The following is a 23,462-nucleotide window of genomic DNA, read 5'->3' as shown; positions in this document are numbered from 1 at the left end:
AAGCATCATGTGAATAGAAAATTGGATTCCAATAATCAATGGTCTGTAGTAATATTATGGTTTATAAATTATCCTTTGTGGATGACTGTAATAGAGTGTTCACCGAAACAAATGTCTTGAAAAATTAGGTGTCAAGTGGGTCTTAGAAAGCATCACTACAAACGAAGCTAGTGGAAGTGATGGAATTCCAGTTGAGCTGTTTCAAATCCTGAAAGATGATGCTGTGAAAGTGCTGCACTCAATATGCCAGCAAATGTGGAAAATTCAGCAGTGGCCACAGGACTGGAAAAGGTCAGTTTTCATTCCAATCCCAAAGAAAGGCAATGCCAAAGAATGCTCAAACTACCGCACAATTGTACTCATCTCACACCCTAGTAAAGTAATGCTCAAAATTCTCCAAGCCAGGCTTCAGCAATACGTAAACCGTGAACTTCCTGATGTTCAAGTTAGTTTTAGAAAGGGCAGAGGAACCAGAGATCAAATTGCCAACATCCACTGGATCATGGAAAAAGCAAGAGAATTCCAGAAAAACATCTATTTCTGCTTTATTGACTATGCCAAAGCCTTTGACTGTGTGGATCACAATAAACTGTGGAAAATTCTGAAAGAGATGGGAATACCAGACCACCTGACCTGCCCCTTGAGAAACCTGTATGCAGGTCAGGAAGCAACAGTTAGAACTGAACATGGAACAACAGACTGATTCCAAATAGGAAAAGGAGTACGTCAAGGCTGTATACTGTCACCCTGCTTATTTAGCTTCTATGCAGAGCACATCATGATAAACTCTGGACTGGAAGAAACACAAGCTGGAATCAAGATTGCCTGGAGAAATATCAATCACCTCAGATATGCAGATGACACCACCCTTATGGCAGAAAGTGAAGAGGAACTCAAAAGCCTCTTGATGAAAGTGAAAGTGGAGAGTGAAAAAGTTGACTTAAAGCTCAACATTCAGACAACAAAGATCATGGCATCCGGTCCCATCACTTCATGGGAAATAGATGGGGAAACAGTGGAAACAGTGTCAGACTTTATTTTTTGGGCTCCAAAATCAGTGCAGATGGTGACTGCAGCCATGAAATTAAAAGACGCTTACTCCTTGGAAGGAAAGTTATGACCAACCTAGATAGCATATTCAAAAGCAGAGACATTACTTTGCCAACAAAGCTCTGTCTAGTCAAGGCTATGTTTTTTCCTGTGGTCATGTGTGGATGTGAGAGTTGGACTGTGAAGAAGGCTGAGCACTGAAGAATTGATGCTTTTGAGCTGTGGTGTTGGAGAAGACTCTTGAGAGTCCCTTGGACTGCAAGGAGATCCAACCAGTCAATTTGAAGGAGATCAGCCCTGGGATTTCTTTGGAGGGAATGATGCTGAAGCTGAAACTCCAGTACTTTGGCCACCTCATGCGAAGAGTTTACTCACTGTAAAAGACTCTGATGCTGGGAGGGATTGGGGGCAGGAGGATAAGGGGACAACAGAGGATGAGATGGCTGCATGGCATCACCGACTCAATGGACATGAATTTGAGTGAAGTCTGGGAATTGGTGATGAACAGTGTTGGGGTTTTTCTCCCCGGGACTTGGAAGCGACAAACCTGAAAGAAGGACACTTGGAAAGTCTCTTGCAAGGACTGACAAGTTTATTTCTGCAGTCAAGCTTTTTTATAGAAGCAGGAACAAAGAGCTCAAAGTATGCGGCCAGCAGAGCGCATACGGAGCTAACACATAATCAGTAGAAACATTTCAAGGACAGTGCGCTCTAAATGACTCATGGGCTTCTCCCACAACCTGCTCTCACAAGTAACATCCCTATTTATTATTAACTCTTGGCACTGAGCATAACCAAAGGCAGGAGATGTCTTTCTATCTGTAGTGCAAAGCCACATACTTCTGGCCCTTCGCCATTTTCCCAAGGACTTTCTCCTTTTATGGCTATTTTGCACTACACTTCCCAACATATCCTTCTTTTGTTTTTAAATTAAGCACGGCAGCAGCTAGTTGGACTCCATTGTGGGAGGCACAGAGTCTTGAGTAGAGCCTTCTGTATCCTATAATCAAGGACAAAAAAAGCAGGGTGATTAATACATATATGAAAATATTGCTTCCTGAAAGCCAAGCTCTAGGGTCTAGAGACGATAGGGTTTTGGTTAAACTATCATAGAATTGAGTACTATACAATTCCCTAGGTACTGTAACTTGAAAATTAGCAACTTGTTGTTTCAACAATTTGATGTCTAAACTTGAGTTACTTGTGAGATCCTGCAAATGCACCTTAACCTTATTCCACGGATATTCAGTGCTATTATAGGGCATGTTAGTCAGACAACAAGAAGTAAAATTCCAGTGACAGCGTATATGTGTTCGGAAAGTCAGTTGCTGCATTTGATCTCCTAAGTAGATAACCACAGTTTGTAACTCATTAATTAGTGTTTGTAATTGCTGATCTATTTGAGCTTGTCGAATCCATAGATCAGGAGAGTCTTTGTGCCAAGCAGTGATAAAATCATGCTTTGTATAGAATTATGTAAAGCCATATCAGACAAAGTTCCTACAGTCACAGTGGAGATAAGGCTTAGGATGCCTGCAATAATCCACCTAAGGATGTGCTTAAATTGCCTAAACCCAGTTTTCAACAGTACAGAAAGAAACACAGAATCATTCCAAGGCTCAGTTAAGTTTACGGGAAGCCATAACTCAGATCTTTGTTTAACTAGTGCAATGCCAGCATTGTGATATGAAATGGTGTGATTAAGGCAGCTATACAATGCACATGCAGTACAATTGACAATCTTGGCTGATAAGTCAGTATCAAAATGCCCTACAATAAACAAGTATGGAAGGTGAACACATGATTGAATATAGCCAGTATTATTATATAGGAAGGTGTAATTAGAAGGACGAAACACACCCATAGTCCTATAAACACTAGCGAAGTGCTCTAAGGCTGCTGGAATTTTCCAAATGTGCCATTGCTCTGGCCCCACAATAGGGACGACAATCCTGGGTCATGGGGGTGATAAGCCCCCATTATACCAATTCAGCAATATGTCCTTATCAGTCCAGAAACTTGTCTTGGATTTATGAAGGCCTCCAAGGCTTGATCTATTAAACCAGGAGCAAATGATGTTCCTCCTGCTCTTCAGAACAGTTTACAAACAAACCGTGAGGTCCCCAGTCAACAAATATAAATGTATGATTGGTATGATTTTGCTGAATTATAGAAACTTTCCCAAATTGGCCTCGACAGTCAGACCAATGTAATGGTTGTATCTCCTGTTTTCTTCTCCAAGATACAGTATGACATGTTGGTTCCTCTGGTTGAAAAAGCGAGTTCAAATAGTTGGCTATCTGGCCTGGATAATATCGCTCGGAACCATTAAGTAAGAAAGATGCCACGGCAAACATTCCAAGATGTGAAGCAGTCCCATTGTTGGCAGAGTATGCCCATCACTGTGGGAAGATAGTCATGCAAAGGGGATGAGATCTGAAATAGATAGGCAAGGTTTTGAATCCCATGGAAATATTGATTGGCTTTCCCTCATCTTCTTCATGGATTGGTCGCTTTGTGGACCAGAGACTTGGAAAATGCATGCTGTCATTAGTAAAGATCATAGGGGCTTTATCTACCCAATCCACTATGGAGAGAAGTGGTGGGTTGGGTATGTATGCCCAATAAACATACTCTGCACTTACCCCAGAGGAACAGGAAAGAACAGCTAACATTGCCAGAAACAGCTTATCTGGAGTCATAGGAGTTCCAGTGCTCTTCAGTGTCTGCTCAGCCTGACGAGTCATGTTTTTTCACTTGAGCCCATGTCGGGTAAGGATTCAGACGATGGTGTTTCTTCATTGGCTCCTCCAGGGTCATTGACGAGACCCTTTGTGTCAACTTAGACCCTTCCCAAGGGAGTCTGGTTTTGGGGTCATTCTCGGTAGTGGACATGGCGAAGGGGAACCCTGATTTCCTCTCCATCTGCAATGACAAGACCATAACCCTTGCCTAGGAGTCGTAAGATTCCTGGCAGCCACTGATTAAATTGCTTATACTATATTGGTGTATTGATTTCTTTTTTTTTTTTTTTTTTTCTGTGAGCTACTTTACCTGAGTTCTTTTTTTTTTTTTTTTATGATTTTATTTTTTTTTAATTTTATTTTATTTTTAAACTTTACATAATTTGCTGTTTTTGTCTTCTGCAAAATGTCTATCTGCACAAGTGTCAGAATTATTTTTTGTTAAATTTAAAAAATTCAGGGAATAAAGAGTTAAAGATAATAGTAATTGAGGGTTCATAGGATAAGAAGTGTATCTCCTCTTCCATATTCCCCCTTTCTGTTTTAGTAAGTGAGTTTTTAGGGTGTGGTGGGCTCTTTCGATAATGGCTTGCCCCTGAGGATTATAGGGTATTCCTGTAATGTGTGTGACGTTCCATTCTGATAAAAATGAACGAAATGAATGCGAGGTGAATGCAGGTCCATTGTCTGTTTTCAAGACAGAAGGAATCCCCATAACGGGGAAGGTGAGTAAGAGTGCAGAAATGGTGTGTTTGTTGAATTCTGAAGAGACAGGTACTGCCCAGATAAAGCCTGAAAATGTATCAAGTGAGACAAAAAGCAAAGAAAATTTTCTTAAGGAGCAGTGAGTGAAATCAGATTGCTAAAGGGAATTAGGTTGTTGCCCCTGGGGATTAACTCCTGAAATCGTAGTTCGTAAGTGCAGAGGAGTGCAGACATCACAGGTTTTAATAATATGTCGTGTTTCAGTGAGAGGAATATGGTATTTAGAGTGTAATCTCTTAGCATTTGTATGAAGATTAGCATGTTCGTCATTGGCAGATGTAAAAATGGGAGCTATGAGTCTATCAACAGCATCATTTCCTGCGACCAGAGGGCCAGGTAAACCTGAATGAGCACGTATATGTGCAATAAAGAAAGGTTCCATACGTGAATGAATTAAAGCTTGAGTCTGTGAAAAGAGAGTATATAATTCCTCATCTAGGTTGTATAAAAAGGTGGTAACAAAATCAGGAAAAAGGGAAGCAAGGTATTTGGAATCAGTATATATGTCAAAAGATAATGGTTGAAGCGACAAAAGAGCATATAAAGCATACAATTCAGCTCTTTGTACTGAAGAATAGGTAGTGGGTAATTTCTCTTTGATATCAGGGCCGACAATCCCTGCTATGCCTTTCTTGTTGCCATCAATGAAATAGGTGGGTGCACTGGTAATAGGCTGGGATGCAATGATATTAGTTAAAATGAATTTAGTACATTGTAGAAAGTCCCACAATTTTCTTTTCGGCAGATGAAATGAGATAACATTCTGAAAATCACTTAATTCCATTTGCATGGTCAGGTTATACTGTAGGGCAATTTGCAATTCCTTTTTTGTCAAGGGAACGTGTATTGCATATGGATCAAATCCAGTCAAAGTTTGTACATGGCTTCTTCCTGAAACAATTAAGTGCCCTATTTTCTCAATATATGATACAATTTTTTAGACTGTTTAGTGTGTAAATATACCCATTCTATTGGGCTATGTTGAGCTATAATTGCCGTGGGTGAATGTTCAGTAGGGAATATATATAAAGAAACTGGTTGATCATAATCTAGCCGAGTTGAAAAAGATTGTTGAATGCGTTTCTCCACTAAGGCCAGTTCTTCTTTGGCCTCTTTTGTTAGCTGCCTAGGGCTATTAGGGTCGGGGGATCCCTCTAAAATTTTAAATAGATTTTGTAAGGCATAGGTGGGGATGCCAACAGATGGCTGCACCCAATTAATATCTCCTAGCAATTTTTTAAAATCATTCAGCATGCATAGAGATTGCACAGAAATTTGAATTTTTTGAGGTTTGATTTTAGATTCTTCCATAACATGTCCTAAATAATTAAAGGGTGCTTTCCACTGAATTTTATCTGGCTCAATAAGCAGGCCATGATTTTGAAGAGTAATAGTAACTTCCTTATATAACTGTTGTAAACAGAGTTCAGATTCCATAGAGAGAAATATATCATCCATATAATGAATTATAAATGCAGTAGGATACTTGTCTCTAATGGGTTGTAATAAAACAGATATGAGATATTGGCAAATGGTAGGGGAGTTCATCATTCCCTGAGGTAGCACCTTCCATTGGAATCTTTTAACAGGAGCCATGTGATTTATAGAAGGAACTGAAAAGGCAAAATGTTTTCTACCTTTAGGGTGCAAAGGTATAGTAAAAAAGCAGTCTTGTAAGTCAATAATAACTACAGACCATCCTTTTGGTACCATAGAAGGGGAGGGCAATCTGGGTTGTAAGGGCCCCATAGGTGACATGGTATTATTAACATTTCTTAAATCTATCAACATTCACCATTTTCCTGACTTCTTTTTTATTACAGAAACAGGGAAATTCCACGGGGAAAATGAAGGTTCTATATGAGCTTTTTGTAATTGTTCATTAATTAATTGCATAAGAGTTGCCAATTTTTCTTTAATTAGGAGCCATTGAGGTGTCCATACTGGGGTATCAGATTCCCAATCGAGGGGCAGCAGTGTTAACTCAATGGCCCCCAGTAAAAAGGTTCATTTAAAGAAATTGTGGCTTTCATTTGTTCAAGAAAATCCCATCCCCATAAATTGATAGGGATATCAGTGACATAGGGTTTAAGATAAGCTACAATTTGATCAGGGCCATACACTTGTAAATAGGATGCACTGACAAAAGTTTGTGTGGCATCAGCTTCACCCACTCCTAATAGTCTAGAAGGAGCCACAACCTTACCCCAATCGAGGGGCCACTCTGCAGCTCTAATGATTGAAATGTCAGCTCCAGTATCTAACATGCCTGTGAAATTCTTTCCCCGTATGCGTAAAGTAAGCATGGGTTTCTGATGTTCCTTTAATAAGGTGGATAGTGCAGCAGTGAGGTTGGTACTGCCAAAGCCTCCCTGCCGAACTTTATCAGATGCCTGCATTGGTTTAACATATGGCAAAAGTAATAATTGTGCAAAATGTTCCCCTTTTTGTAAGTATGCATTTCCCGTTTTCACAACATTTACCATAACATGTATTTCCCCTTCATAATCTTCATCCACAACACCGGTCAATACCACTAAACCTCTCATTGTGCAGTTATTACGTCCCAAAATCAGTACCACTGTCCCGGGTGGAATTGGGCCATAATATCCAGTGGGAATTTTGTGAGGGTTGTATAATTCTATTAGTTCCATATCATAAGGACTAGGTATATCAACGCAAGCACTCTTAGATGTAGCTGCTTGTAGCGTCATAACGCTAGGTCCTCCTTTTGTAGTGGGGCTAGAGGATGGCCCCTTTATCAGTTTCCCTGTTGTTTTTGCTGTGCACGGGGTTCAAAGTGTTTCCATCCGTATCAAATTTAGAATGACATTCATTCAGCCAATGAAACCCCCTTTTATATCTTGGACATACTCCTGGGGGTCTCTTCCTATTAGAAGTAGTATTATTTTTTCTGGCCTGTGTTGGCAGGTGACATTGTTTTTTCATATGGCCGGGCTTCCCACAGTTAAAACATTTGGTATTAGCAGCCTTTTGTACATTAAAGGTTTCCAATGCTGCCAATTTTGCTCTATGGGACATAGACCTGATGTCCCTACATGCTTTCAAATACTCCATAAGAGAGCCAGTCTCTTGAACTGGTCTGAGCACAGATTGACATTCCTCACTAGCATTTTCAAAAGCAAGTTGTTTTAAAATAATGTTTTGTAAAGTCACATCCTTAATAGATTTTTCAATTGCATCCTTTAATTTTCCTATAAATTGAGAATATTCCTCCTCATGTCCTTGAATAATCTTAACAAATGAACCATCAGAGTTAGCGCTAGCAACCTTTGCCCATGCCCTGCAGGCAGTTTCTTTAATGAAATGTAACATCTCAAGGGTAATGTTAGCTAATTGCGCCATTACATCCACCATAGTCCCTGTTCCAGTCAGTATATCATAGGTTAAATTGGCAGGGTTACCAAGAGATTGCTGGTCAATCATCAGCTGTCGGGCCTCATCACCAACCCACATTTGCCACTGCAGTAATTGCTGAGGATTTAAAACCATCTTTGCTACTTGAAAAAAAAATCATATGGCATCCAATGGTCAGCCCATCCTCTGAGAAATTCTATACAGTAAGGAGAAGTAGGTCCATACAGAGTACATGCTTTCTTAAAGCTAGACAACATGCTAAAATCTATACCATCCCAAGAATTTTGACCCTGGACGGGTTGATCAAATTGTATTGGGAAAGCGAAAGCACAAGCAGGCATCTCCCGAGGAGGAGTGAAGTGGTTAGTACGAGCAAGATTAGCAACTGCAGTTACAGATGGAGCAGAAGGAAAAGCCTCAGATTTGGGCTGTCCACTGAGTGAAATGACTTCCACCTTAAGCGGTTTTGGTTTTGGCACATCCTTAATAGATACATTCTCAAGTTGTTTTTCCAGGGTTTGTGTTTGATTGAGCATGACATTCTTGCATTTCAAAGCACCTTGCATGTCTTGTTCATCAAGCTCGTATTCATGCAAAGACTGAAAAGTCTCTACCTCCAAATCAACATTATGCCCTTCAATTTGTTCTATGACAGCCCATATGAGTGACCAGGTAACCCACCATTGAGGCGGAATGCGAACTCCCTGCTGATATGCTCGCAAAACATTATTCTTAACCCTTTTCCATACATCAAGATCAAGAGTCCCCTCCTCCAGGAACCATGGATTATGTTCCACTAGTATATGATAGCAGTCATTCAACTGATCTCTTGAAACATTAACACCATTTTGTTTCAAAAAATGATGCATTATAGAAATGAAAGGAATTTTACTGCTATGTTGTCCCATCCTGCTTACCTCTTTCTGCAGGGGCTCATCGCTTTGTTCAGCCTTTCTCTCAAGTCCCTGTTCATGGTGCCACTTGTTGGGGTTTTTCTCTCTGGGACTTGGAAGTGATGAACCTGAAAGAAGGACACTTGGACAGTCTCTTGCAAGGACTGACAAGTTTATTTCTGCAGTCAAGCTTTTTTATAGAAGCAGGAACAAAGAGCTCAAAGGCATAATCAGTAGAAACATTTCAAGGACACCGCGCTGTAAATGACTCATGGGCTTCTCCCACAACCTGCTCTCATAAGTAACATCCCTATTTATTATTAACTCTTGGTGCCGAGCATAACCGAAGGCAGGAGATGTCTTTCTATCCGTAGTGCAAAGCCGCGTACTTCTGGCCCTTCGCCATTTTCCCAAGGACTTTCTCCTTTTATACAGGAGGCCTGGCATGCTGCAATTCATGGGGTCACAAAGAGTCGGACATGACTGAGCGACTGAACTGAACTGATCAGCAGTATCATAAATCAGTCAGTCAGTTCAGTTGCTCAGTCATGTCTGCCTCTTTGTGACCCCATGGGCTGCAGAATGCCAGACTTCTCTGTCCATCACCAACTTCCAGAGCTTACTCAAACTCATGTCCACCGAGTCAGTGATGCCATTCAACCACCTCATCCTCTGTAGGCCCCTTCTCCTCCTGCCGTCAATCTTTCCCTACTTCAGGCTCTTTTCCAATGAGTCAGTTCTTTGCCTCAGTTAGCCAAAATATTGGAGCTTCAGCTTCAGCATCAGTCCTTCCAATGAATATTCAGGACTGATTTCCTTTAGGATGGACTGGTTGGATCTCCTTGCTGTCCAAGCTAGGATCATGACACCTAATCAGTATCCACTCTTACCAACCCATAGCTGATGGTACTCATACTCAGGGCATGAATAAGCCTAACTGGCTAAATGCAAAAATATGTATAGTATAATGTTGTGTGTTTTGTACAGTGTAATGTTAAGTGTGTTTCCATATCAATATATGTAGAGATATGTAAGACTAAAAAGCACATTGTATCAGCCATAATTTGGGTTAGGTTCATTGGAAAATATACTAATGTAATTTTTCATGATTTTAAGAAGTATAGCCTCTGTATGGTCTTCCTAGGTGGCACTAGTGGTAAAGAACCCTCCTGCCAATGCAGGAGACATAAAGAGACAGGGGTTCAATTCCTGAGTCAGGAACATCCCCTGGAGGAGAGCATGGCAACCTGCTCCAGTATTCTTGCCTGGAGAATCCCATGGACATAGGAACTTGGTGGGCTACAGTCCATGGGGTCACAAAGAGTCCAACACGACTGAAGCGACTTAGCATGCACAAACACAGCCTCCGTATGGAGATGAATTATTTTTAAAAACATCAGCAACAGGTCAATGACAAAAGAAATCATACTGTAAATTACAGAAGAGGAATTTTCCTTTAGTTATTCTGTCTATAGCTCATGACAATAAACTCTGTAAGAATTCTTCAAGGTTTGAGTCCCTAGGGTTAGGTGATTAGATATAAAACAAATTAAAACACCATCATGAAGTATAATTTCTAAGTCTGCCTATTACTCAAGGACATGTTCATTCTCCTTCTGCAATTTCTTGACTGTTGCAAAAATAACAGATTATATTTCTTGCTATTATTATTAACTATATTTTGTAAGAATCATCAACTTTCTGATTAAAGGACAGGAAATGTTTAAACAAAATTTTGATTTTGATACAAAATGTGTATGCAGCATATTAGTGTTAACAAGGAATCCATCAGAGAAATACACCAGGGATATCTGGCATTTGGTGAGTTGATTTAACCTAGGATCATCCTTTCACTCTGATCTGAGGAATATGGAATCCAGAAGATTTTTGGCAGAGGAAACCTATATGAACTGAAAACAGCAATATACAGGCTAAATTCTATTTTTACTAGTCCCAGGCCCATCGTGCATGTGCAGTTATATGTTTAACCCCAGAGAAATTTGCTATTATATTTTTCTTTATGTGTTAAAAATGTTTAATCTTTCCCAGGCCAATTCTGCTGTTATCATATGACTGCCATAACCCAATCAATGATTTGTCTAGTTTTTTTTCTTTTTTTATTTCCTTCTATGTAGCCTGTGTTCTCATATAATTATATTCTGTCTTGGGGATATTTAGTACTCTAAGCATTGTACTAATTTAGGAATCATTTATATATAATACTACTACTGATAAATACTATTCTTTCTTATTTTCCGATAAAGAAACTGAAGTTCTAAAGGATAAATCTAATTTCCCATATTCAAATTTACTCAAGTTGTCAAGCAAAGACTTCAGCCTGACACTTCAGAACATTCCTGGGTGTACACTGATCACACCGCCTTCACTAGCTTAGGTTGAGCAATCTTGAGCTTCTTTCACTCCACCTTCTCGTGTTTCATTGCTCAATTTTAATTCTTCTTTATTTTTATCTTTTCAATCAAGATCCATGGTTCTGAGTGAAGGAAATCAGAGCTCTGTGATCATGTTCATCCTCTTGGGCTTCTCAGAATACCCACACCTCCTGGCACCCCTTTTCCTGGTGTTCTTGACCATTTACACAGTCACTCTGGTGGGGAACCTTGGCATAATAGTGATCATAAGGACAAGTCTCAAACTCCACACACCCATGTACTTTTTTCTTAGCCATTTATCCTTTTGGATATTTGTTCTTCCAGTGTATTTACACCCAAACTCCTAGATATCTTGGTACTGGAAGACAGAGTTATCTCTTTCAAAGGATGCATGGCACAGTTTTTCTTTGGCTGTGCATTTGTGATTGCAGAGATGTCCATGCTAGCAGTGATGGCCTATGACCGGTTCGTGGCTGTTTGTAACCCCTGCTCTACACAGCTGTTGTGCCTTCTAAGCTCTGCAACCTCCTGGTTGCTGAGACTTACATGTGGGGTGGAATGTTTTCCTTGACAATCACATGTTCTCTTTTGGAGCTGTCCTTCTGCTGTTCTATGTCATACATCACTTTGGCTGTGAGTATTCTGCCATCATCTCTGCTTCCTGTTCTGACACCCATTTCAGTCAACTGACGTGTTTCATTTCTACACTCAATGAGGTGTGTGTAGCCTCCTGATTATCTTCACCTCCTACATTTTCACAGTTGTCACAATCATCAAGATGCCTTCAGCTGCTAGACTCTGAAAAGCCTTCTCCACCTGTGCCTCCCACCTGACCACCATCACCATTTTCCAAGGGACTGTTCTGTTCCTTCATTGTGTACCAAACTCCAAAAGCTCATGGCTCCTCGTCAGAGTAGCCACTGTGTTTTTTACTGTCATGATTCCTATGCTGAACCCCCTTATCTATAGCCTTAGGGATAAAGGTGTGAAAGAGACAGTCAGGAGTTTGATAACCATGAAATGCTTTCTCTCTCAATATAATTCAGAAGTCCAATAGGACTGAAAAACCACTTGAATTAAAGTCAAGCTGTGTATAACTCAAATAAATATGTTTATGTTCATATTATGCCTAATAATTTTCTTATATATTTCTGATCCTAGTTTACCTTTATTTTAAATAAATATATGATTATGTTTCAAATAAATTGTACATTGCATTTTACATTTTTTTTGATGGTCAGGATGAGCTACAATTATTTCTGAGTTAATATAGAAATAATACCTTATGGAAATCAGAGTGATGAAAAGATATGTATTGTTAGAGACTCACTCCTTATGCTACAGTTTATGTTGTGATTTGTAACACTGCTGCAAACACAGAAGATGACTCTGTTTAGTGTCAGGGTTAAGGTTAGGGTTAGGGTTAAATTTGCACTCAGGTTCTCATAACTAACTTTTGATTCAGTTCTATAAAATGCAACTTTTAGCTTTTCTCAAAACTTTATTTTACTCCAGGTAAAATGAGGACTTTTGAGTTTGCATTATAAAAATATTGCAAGAAGATCCTGAAATTAATAGCTAGTCTCTGTATGCATCACTAACTTTTTGAATATCAGTATAATATAGTTTAATAAAAGGTGTTTAAGATGATACTGAATACTGAGAAAAAGTTAAATGTATTTCTAAGGCGATATAATGATTACCCAGTGATAAAGACCAAGTTAAGAACTGCTCTATTTTCTCTTCTTCTGACATATATACTCATTCATGTCTCAGGTTTGCATTCATAATCCAAAGAAGAAGAAATGCTCTTTATCAATAATGAAGTATGAAAAAATTATAATAGATTAACAGAGATGTTTTTGAATAACTGGACCTAATCATGAATCTGCCTCATTTGGTTTAATAAGTCTTTCTTATATTCCTTTGAAGTACCTGCCATTACCACATATTCTTTATGATAACTTTGAAGTAAGTCTCACTATCCAATACAGCAACTTCTGACATCTTTTATTCCCTGTAAGTGGGTCCTATTTATCCTTGACTGTTTCATTTTCATACAGACTTCAGTATTTATTTTGTTCATTCTTTTAAACCCTGAGACTCTTAGGGGCTCTAAAATTTATGTCACTTGTTCTTTAGCTCTGCGTGTTAAAGCATGCTTGACTGTAGCCATGCCCTCTCTGCTTCAGTCATCTATACTCCTTCATGATGATAAGATCATATTAGCTGGTTTTTATTTTACCATTGTTTTAATTTATTGATTTTTATTTTTGGCTATGCTACACACCATGTGAGATCTTAGCTTCCCAACCAGGGATAAAGCCCATGCTCACTGCAGTGGAAGCAAAGAATCTTAAATCCTGTACCACCAGGGAAATCCCATCATTGTTTTTACCGATGTGACTTTGCCATTTGATTTATTTCTCATTATCATTATTATGATTGATTCGGTTTCTGAGGGAAAAGAGAGAGACAACAAAGGCATGTTATATATTGAGTCTGACATACTGTATTAAAAGTAATCCAAAATTTATCTCTTTCTTTACTGATTAGGGGAAAAAATGGGCATAGGTAAAATTCTACAGGCATGGAGATAAGAATATATTGTGAAGAATCATTATTAAGAGATTACAAATCTTAGTGAAATAAACACCTTCCTTGAAAAAACATAGCATTCAATCTTATACAACAAAAATAGAAAATCTAGGTAAAGTCTTATCTATTAAAGTATTGAATGTCTGTGTGTGCTTGGTTATGTCTGACTCTTTGTGACCCCATGGACTTTAGCCTGCCAGGCTTCTCTGTCCATGGGATATTCCTGGCAAGAATACTGGAGTGGGTGGCCATGCTTTTCTCCAAGAGATATCCCTGACCCAGGATCAAACCCCCATCTCCTGCGTCTTTTGTATTGCAGGTGGATTCTTTACCACTGAGTCACTGGGGAAGCCCAAAGTAATGAAATTTGTTTTCAAAAACTTCCTAACAAAGAAATCCTATGCCCCTGTTTATTATGTTGGTGAATTTCTCGAAACATTTAAGAAATATTGTCAATCATGCACAAATCTTTCTAGAGAATAGATTGAGAGGGTACTTATTAATGCATTATATTCACTGAGTTTTTAACAATCAATTCAAACAAAGCTATTATAAGAAATAAATTTATAGATCAATCTTTCTCATGAGGTTAGATAATGAATATTCAAGACAGAATATTAACACACTGGGTTTTATTCCAGAAACTGAAAAGTGGTTTAACAGTCATGAACTAATAACCACAAATCAACATATTAAAGCAAAAGGGAAGATATATCATTCTTGCAATTTACAGTTCTAGAAAAATAATTTGGTTAAATACAAAACTCATTCCATTCTGAATGGATGACTTTTCTCAACTCAAATTTAATAAAATTGTTATTAGCTGTAAGAAACTTTAAGTAATCTTCATATTAACTATTGAAATTACTGTGGTTAATTTTAAAATACTTTGGCTGTAATACTATGTATATATCTAAACCTACATCTCCCCAAGAATGTACGAATCCAAAGAATGTATGAACCCCTAGAGTTTTAATTGAAAAGTTCATACTTCCTAGGTGGCTGTGACAAATATTTCTAGTATCCATGTGTTTAATAGAAATTAACATCTTCCTGATAAGAGTGTGGGCTTCTCTGGTGGCTCCAATGGTAAAGAATCCATCTGCAATGCAGGAGACCTGGGTTCAATCCCTACATTGGGAAGACTCCTTGGAGAAGGGAATGGTCAGCCATTCCAGCAGTCTTGCCTGGAGAATTCCATGGATAGAGGAGCCTGGTGGACTACAGTCCATGGGGTCCCAAAGAATCAGGCATGACTAAGTGATTAACACTTTCACTTTCTTGTTAGAGTATAGAATGTCAGAAATAGATTATCATTGTGAAAAATATGGCCTGCTGACAATGAATACTAGAAATGGCTTGCCTTTGGTGTAATTAAGGTATTCAGGGATTACAGTTTAGCTATCATCAGTTTATTGATAATCCTTATGTTTGTAGGAGACCTGCATTCGATCCCTGGGTCAGGAAGATCCCCTGAAGAAGGCAATGGCACCCCACTACAGTATTCTTGACTGGAGAATTCCATGGACAGAGGAGCCTGGTGGGCTACAGCCCATGGGGTTGCAAAGAGTTGGACATGATCAAGAGACTAACACACACACATACATGCGTGCATGAATAAGTCTTGCAAATTATACTTTAAAAAGTCATTTCTATTTGCTCACCATTAGAATACAATGATGCAATTGATATTTTTATATATACTCATTTATGCACCACCACTGCATTCTGTTATTATTTTTTCATATTTTGGTTGCAGATTCCTTAGAACTTTCTATATACAGAATCTAGCTGGCAAATAAAGACAGTTTTACTTTCTACTTTCCAGTAATTATAATTTTCTTTCCTTATTCAGCAAAAATTTAAAATAAGATGTTGAATAAAAGTGGTGGAGGACATTATTTTTTTTGGTTGTTTTTATACACAGAGTTAGGAGAAAATCAAGTTATTTTACTTTATGTAGGATTTCTTTTCTGTTTTTACATTTAACATAATGCTAGCTAGAGGTATTTTGTAGATGATCTTTATCAGATTGAAGGAATATTCTTATATATCTTGTTTGCTGCTATACAGGTAATTGTTTTGGTTCCTCCCCTCCCCCTCGAGTCATTATTTATTTTCCTATCATATACTGTGATATTTTATTTTCTAATATTATATTCAGTATTTCTATAATGCAGTACATTAGTTATCTTGATCTTTTTTTTTTAAGTCTTTGGTTTTGTTGTTAATGGTTGTTGGTTAATTACTAAGTCATATCTCTTTTACAACCTCATGGACAGTAGCCTGCCAAGTTCCTCTATCCATGTGATTCTCCAGGCAAGAATACTGGAGTCAATTGCCATTTCTTTCTCTAGAGGATCTTCCTGATCCAGGGATAAAACATGTGTGCTCTGCCTGTCAGATGGATTCTTTACCTCTGAACCACTAGGGAAACCCATGAAACACCAGGGATGTCCCAAAACTCAGAAAACAATCAGAAATATTGGTGGTGGCTCCTCCACACTGTAGGGGACACCCACACCCTTTCTTTCCTGGTCTGCCTCTCTGCCTTGCTTCGATCTTAACTAAACAGTTTCTCTGCCTGCCCTCCCACTTGTTGTACTATGTCTCTAAAAATAAACTTCGTACCTTTATTTACAATTTTTGCCTCCTTGAGAAATACATTTTTTACTGGGGACAAAAATATATATATACTGATGGTTGCCAGTAACCCGCATGTCAGCTATCAGTTTTTAAACTATAGAGTTATGATTCACACATTCTAAACTAATTAATAATTTTCAGGTTTTGCACTTTGCTGATTGAGTTGTCTTTGCCTCTTCAACCAAATCCTGAGCTCCCGAAGGTCAGGAAGCAGGCTAAAAAATTCTATCATTGTACTTGCACAGCGCTGGGTTCTAGATATTTGCAGCTGAAAATCAAATCCAGAAATCTTTGGTTTCTATCATAGAGGTTTCTTAGAACCTCTGTCAGAATCACCTGGGAAATCAGTTGAACTCACAGATATTTGGCAGAGAAAACCAGGAATGTTCATTTTAAACAAGCCTCTTGGAATATTCTTATGTACATGGATGTTTGGGAATTAGAGAGCTGTCACATACAAATAAACACAATCCTAAGTACATGTTTCACACAAAGTATAGGCAAGATAGTAACAGCATCAAGTTTAAATAACATTTCCAGTCTTATTTCTTCCTCTAGCCCCTCCTCCCCTTCCTGTCTGAATCATCCTCCTGGAGTAAAATCCTTTTTTTTTTTTTTTATTCTTCCAATTTTATTTTATTTTTAAACTTTACATAATTGTATTAGTTTTGCCAAATATCAAAATGAATCCACCACAGGTATACATGTGTTCCCCATCCCGAACCCTCCTCCCTCCTCCCTCCCCATACCATCCCTCTGGGCCGTCCCAGTGCACCAGCCCCAAGCATCCAGCATCGTGCATCGAACCTGGACTGGCAACTCGTTTCCTACATGATATTTTACATGTTTCATTGCCATTCTCCCAAATCTTCCCACCCTCTCCCTCTCCCACAGAGTCCATAAGACTGTTCTATACATCAGTGTCTCTTTTGCTGTCTCGTACACCGGGTTATTGTTACCATCTTTCTAAATTCCATATATATGCGTTAGTATACTGTATTTATGTTTTTCCTTCTGGCTTACTTCACTCTGTATAATAGGCTCCAGTTTCATCCACCTCATTAGAACTGATTCAAATGTATTCTTTTTAATGGCTGAGTAATACTCCATTGTGTATATGTACCACAGCTTTCTTATCCATTCATCTGCTGATGGACATCTAGGTTGCTTCCATGTCTTGGCTATTATAAACAGTGCTGCGATGAACATTGGGGTACACGTGTCTCTTTCCCTTCTGGTTTCCTCAGTGTGTATGCCCAGCAGTGGGGTTGCTGGATCATAAGGCAGTTCTATTTCCAGTTTTTTAAGGAATCTCCACACTGTTCTCCATAGTGGCTGTACTAGTTTGCATTCCCACCAACAGTGTAAGAGGGTTCCCTTTTCTCCACACCCTCTCCAGCATTTATTGCTTGTAGACTTTTGGATCGCAGCCATTCTGACTGGTGTGAAATGGTACCTCATAGTGGTTTTGATTTGCATTTCTCTGATAATGAGTGATGTTGAGCATCTTTTCATGTGTTTGTTAGCCATCTGTATGTCTTTTTTGGAGAAATGTCTATTTAGTTCTTTGGCCCATTTTTTGATTGGGTCGTTTATTTTTCTGGAGTTGAGCTGTAGGAGTTGCTTGTATATTTTTGAGATTAGTTGTTTGTCGGTTGCTTCATTTGCTATTATTTTCTCCCATTCTGAAGGCTGTCTTTTCACCTTGCTAATAGTTTCCTTTGATGTGCAGAAGCTTTTAAGGTTAATTAGGTCCCATTTGTTTATTTTTGCTTTTATTTCCAATATTCTGGGAGGTGGGTCATAGAGGATCCTGCTGTGATGTATGTCGGAGAGTGTTTTGCCTATGTTCTCCTCTAGGAGTTTTATAGTTTCTGGTCTTACGTTTAGATCTTTAATCCATTTTGAGTTTATTTTTGTGTATGGTGTTAGAAAGTGGTCCAGTTTCATTCTTTTACAAGTGGTTGACCAGATTTCCCAGCACCACTTGTTAAAGAGATTGTCTTTAATCCATTGTATATTCTTGCCTCCTTTGTCGAAGATAAGGTGTCCATATGTGCGTGGATTTATCTCTGGGCTTTCTATTTTGTTCCATTGATCAATATTTCTGTCTTTGTGCCAGTACCATACTGTCTTGATAACTGTGGCTTTGTAGTAGAGCCTGAAGTCAGGTAGGTTGATTCCTCCAGTTCCATTCTTCTTTCTCAAGGTCGCTTTGGCTATTCGAGGTTTTTTGTATTTCCATACAAATTGTGAAATTATTTGTTCTAGCTCTGTGAAGAATACTGTTGGTAGCTTGATAGGGATTGCGTTGAATCTATAAATTGCTTTGGGTAGTATACTCATTTTCACTATATTGATTCTTCCAATCCATGAACATGGTATATTTCTCCATCTATTAGTGTCCTCTTTGATTTCTTTCACCAGTGTTTTATAGTTTTCTATATATAGGTCTTTAGTTTCTTTAGGTAGATATATTCCTAAGTATTTTATTCTTTCCGTTGCAATGGTGAATGGAATTGTTTCCTTAATTTCTCTTTCTGTTTTCTCATTATTAGTGTATAGGAATGCAAGGGATTTCTGTGTGTTGATTTTATATCCTGCAACTTTACTGTAGTCATTGATTATTTCTAGTAATTTTCTGGTGGACTCTTTAGGGTTTTCTATGTAGAGGATCATGTCATCTGCAAATAGTGAGAGTTTTACTTCTTCTTTTCCAATTTGGATTCCTTTTATTTCTTTTTCTGCTCTGATTGCTGTGGCCAAAACTTCCAAAACTATGTTGAATAGTAATGGTGAAAGTGGGCACCCTTGTCTTGTTCCTGACTTTAGAGGAAATGCTTTCAATTTTTCACCATTGAGGATAATGTTTGCAGTGGGTTTGTCATATATAGCTTTTATTATGTTGAGGTATGTTCCTTCTATTCCTGCTTTCTGGAGAGTTTTTATCATAAATGGGTGTTGAATTTTGTCAAAGGCTTTCTCTGCATCTATTGAGATAATCATATGGTTTTTATTTTTCAATTTGTTAATGTGGTGTATTACATTGATTGATTTGCGGATATTGAAGAATCCTTGCATCCCTGGGATAAAGCCCACTTGATCGTGATGTATGATCTTTTTAATGTGTTGTTGGATTCTGATTGCTAGAATTTTGTTAAGGATTTTTGCATCTATGTTCATCAGTGATATTGGCCTGTAGTTTTCTTTTTTTGTGGGATCTTTGTCAGGTTTTGGTATTAGGGTGATGGTGGCCTCATAGAATGAGTTTGGAAGTTTACCTTCCTCTGCAATTTTCTGGAAGAGTTTGAGCAGGATAGGTGTTAGCTCTTCTCTAAATTTTTGGTAGAATTCAGCTGTGAAGCCGTCTGGACCGGGGCTTTTGTTTGCTGGAAGATTTTTGATTACAGTTTCAATTTCCATGCTTGTGATGGGTCTGTTAAGATTTTCTATTTCTTCCTGGTCCAGTTTTGGAAAGTTGTACTTTTCTAAGAATTTGTCCATTTCTTCCACGTTGTCCATTTTATTGGCATATAATTGTTGATAGTAGTCTCTTATGATCCTTTGTATTTCTGTGTTGTCTGTTGTGATCTCTCCATTTTCGTTTCTAATTTTGTTGATTTGATTTTTCTCCCTTTGTTTCTTGATGAGTCTGGCTAATGGTTTGTCAATTTTATTTATCCTTTCAAAGAACCAGCTTTTGGTTTTGTTGATTTTTGCTATGGTCTCTTTTGTTTCTTTTGCATTTATTTCTGCTCTAATTTTTAAGATTTCTTTCCTTCTACTAACCCTGGGGTTCTTCATTTCTTCCTTTTCTAGTTGCTTTAGGTGTAGAGTTAGGTTATTTATTTGACTTTTTTCTTGTTTCTTGAGGTGTGCCTGTATTGCTATGAACTTTCCCCTTAGGACTGCTTTTACCGTGTCCCACAGGTTTTGGGTTGTTGTGTTTTCATTTTCATTCGTTTCTATGCAAATTTTGATTTCGTTTTTGATTTCTTCTGTGATTTGTTGGTTATTCAGCAGCGTGTTGTTCAGCCTCCATATGTTGGAATTTTTAATAGTTTTTCTCCTGTAATTGAGATCTAATCTTACTGCATTGTGGTCAGAAAAAATGCTTGGAATGATTTCTATTTTTTTGAATTTACCAAGGCTAGCTTTATGGCCCAGGATGTGATCTATCCTGGAGAAGGTTCCATGTGCGCTTGAGAAAAAGGTGAAATTCATTGTTTTGGGGTGAAATGACCTATAGATATCAATTAGGTCTAACTGGTCTATTGTATCGTTTAAAGTTTGTGTTTCCTTGTTAATTTTCTGTTTAGTTGATCTATCCATAGGTGTGAGTGGGGTATTAAAGTCTCCCACTATTATTGTGTTATTGTTAATTTCTCCTTTCATACTTGTTAGCATTTGTCTCACGTACTGTGGTGCTCCCGTGTTGGGTGCATATATATTTATAATTGTTATATCTTCTTCTTGGATTGATCCTTTGATCATTATGTAGTGACCTTCTTTGTCTCTTTTCACAGCCTTTGTTTTAAAGTCTATTTTATCTGATATGAGTATTGCTACTCCTGCTTTCTTTTGGTCCCTATTTGCATGGAAAATCTTTTTCCAGCCCTTCACTTTCAGTCTGTATGTGTCCCCTGTTTTGAGGTGGGTCTCTTGTAGACAACATATGTAGGGGTCTTGTTTTTGTATCCATTCAGCCAGTCTTTGTCTTTTGGTTGGGGCATTCAACCCATTTACATTTAAGGTAATTACTGATAAGTATGTTCCCGTTGCCATTTACTTTATTGTTTTGGGTTCGAGTTTATACACCGTTTTTGTGTTTCCTGTCTAGAGAATATCCTTTAGTATTTGTTGGAGAGCTGGTTTGGTGGTGCAGAATTCTCTCAGCTTTTGCTTGTCTGAAAAGCTTTTGATTTCTCCTTCATACTTGAATGAGATCCTTGCTGGGTACAATAATCTGGGCTGTAGGTTATTTTCTTTCATCATTTTAAGTATGTCTTGCCATTCCCTCCTGGCTTGAAGAGTTTCTATTGAAAGATCAGCTGTTATCCTTATGGGAATTCCCTTGTGTGTTATTTGTTGTTTTTCCCTTGCTGCTTTTAATATTTGTTCTTTGTGTTTGATCTTTGTTAATTTGATTAGTATGTGTCTTGGGGTGTTTCTCCTTGGGTTTATCCTGTTTGGTACTCTCTGGATTTCTTGGACTTGGGTGATTATTTCCTTCCCCATTTTAGGGAAGTTTTCCACTATTATCTCCTCAAGTATTTTCTCATGGTCTTTCTTTTTGTCTTCTTCTTCTGGAACCCCTATGATTCGAATGTTGTAGCGTTTAATATTGTCCTGGAGGTCTCTGAGATTGTCCTCATTTCTTTTAATTCGTTTTTCTTTTATCCTCTCTGATTCATTTATTTCTACCATTCTATCTTCTAATTCACTAATCCTGTCTTCTGCCTCTGTTATTCTACTATTTGTTGCCTCCAGAGTGTTTTTAATTTCACTTATTGCATTATTCATTATATATTGACTCTTTTTTATTTCTTCTAGGTCCTTGTTAAACCTTTCCTGCATCTTCTCAATCCTTGTCTCCAGGCTATTTATCTGTGATTCCATTTTAGTTTCAAGATTTTGGATCAATTTCACTATCATTATTCGGAATTCTTTATCAGGTAGATTCCCTATCTCTTCCTCTTTTGTTTGGTTTGGTGGGCATTTATCCTGTTCCTTTATCTGCTGGGTATTCCTCTGTCTCTTCATCTTGTTTAAATTGCTGAGTTTGGGGTGTCCTTTCTGTATTCTGGCAGTTTGTGGAGTTCTCTTTATCTGGCGTTTCCTCACTGTGTGTGGGTTTGTACAGGTGGCTTGTCAAGGTTTAAAAGACTTCTGATTAAACTACTGCTTACTGGCTCAGGAAAATGTTTTAAAAGATAGAAATTAATTAATTCTTTCCCCCAGGAAGAATTTTAGGATAAACATCTTAAAACACCCTGGTTATCCAGGAGAAAATTTATATTCTTTACAAAGGGGTCAGTCAGTGCTGAAAAAAAATCAAGTGGCAGACCCCCCTGAACAACAGTTCTCTACATAATACTACCCCCACCTCACCCCCAGCCAAAAAGAAAAAGCCAATAAAATAAAAACGGAGACCTTATGTTAACATAATTATGCTGGAGAAAAGGAAAAATTCACACAAATATCCGGTTTCTTTTAAAACTCCATTTTGCAAATACAATCAGTGATTATTTCTTTTGGACATAATACTTCCATTAAGTGGGTCAAACTCACAAATCAGTACTACAAAATACAGTATTTTCCATCACTTTTAGTTGTAATATACACTATGTACATAAAGTTACCTATCTTAAACTAAATACAAATGAACAATAGCACATTAAAAACCAGAATCGGGACTTATAAATAGTGCAGAAAATGCAAACGCCAAAAATACGATGCCTCCTATGATTGTCACAGTTCTGACGGAGATTTTCTGTGCTATCATTCTTCCTCCGATGACTGCCAGGCCAGTGCAGAGGCAGTGTCCCACTGTTCCCCCCACTGCTACACCATAGGGATAAAAATATGGAACGCTTCACGAATTTGCGTGTCATCCTTGCGCAGGGGCCATGCTAATCTTCTCTGTATCGTTCCAATTTTAGTATATGTGCTGCCGAAGCGAGCACTGGAGTAAAATCCTAATCAAGTCCTTTCTTCAACTAAAACCTTCCCAATTGTGAGACTATAAAACCCACGATCATAAGCTTATCATTTAAGAATCTTTATGGCCCAGTTGCAATCAAATAACATAACTTTTTAACTAAGAGCACAAATTCTGCAGCCAGACTGACTGAATTCAAATCCCAATGCCTCCAGTTTGAGTATGGGCTATATTAATGGATGAAGAAAAGTGTTGCATATATCTCTTATTGCTCTGTTTATGCAAATATCCATGCATGTTTTTTTTGGGTGCTATTTATTACTTAAATGCTTGA

The 23,462-nt window shown here is 38.1% G+C and overlaps 1 long non-coding RNA gene, 1 other non-coding gene and 1 pseudogene across 2 annotated transcripts; 1 reads left to right on the top strand and 2 right to left on the bottom strand.

The window, feature by feature from the left end:
* Nucleotides 1-1,619: 1,619 nt before the first annotated feature.
* Nucleotides 1,620-9,091, bottom strand: LOC112449589 (uncharacterized). The gene is made up of 2 exons (XR_003038174.2): nt 8,855-9,091; nt 1,620-3,975 (listed from the first exon to the last, which is right to left on the bottom strand). It is a non-coding gene; the product is annotated as an uncharacterized lncRNA (long non-coding RNA).
* OR5D68CP (olfactory receptor family 5 subfamily D member 68C, pseudogene) lies at nt 11,319-12,280 on the top strand (annotated as a pseudogene).
* On the bottom strand, nt 23,047-23,153 carry LOC112449638 (U6 spliceosomal RNA). The gene has a single exon (XR_003038236.1). It is a non-coding gene; the product is annotated as a U6 spliceosomal RNA (small nuclear RNA).
* Between the last annotated feature and the right edge of the window lie 309 nt (nt 23,154-23,462).

This window comes from Bos taurus, chromosome 14 (assembly GCF_002263795.3).
Source record: "Bos taurus isolate L1 Dominette 01449 registration number 42190680 breed Hereford chromosome 14, ARS-UCD2.0, whole genome shotgun sequence".
Taxonomy (NCBI): Eukaryota; Metazoa; Chordata; class Mammalia; order Artiodactyla; family Bovidae; genus Bos; species Bos taurus.
The sequence above is the reverse complement of the archived record's forward strand: the minus strand, read 5'-3'. Positions and strand labels throughout refer to the sequence as shown.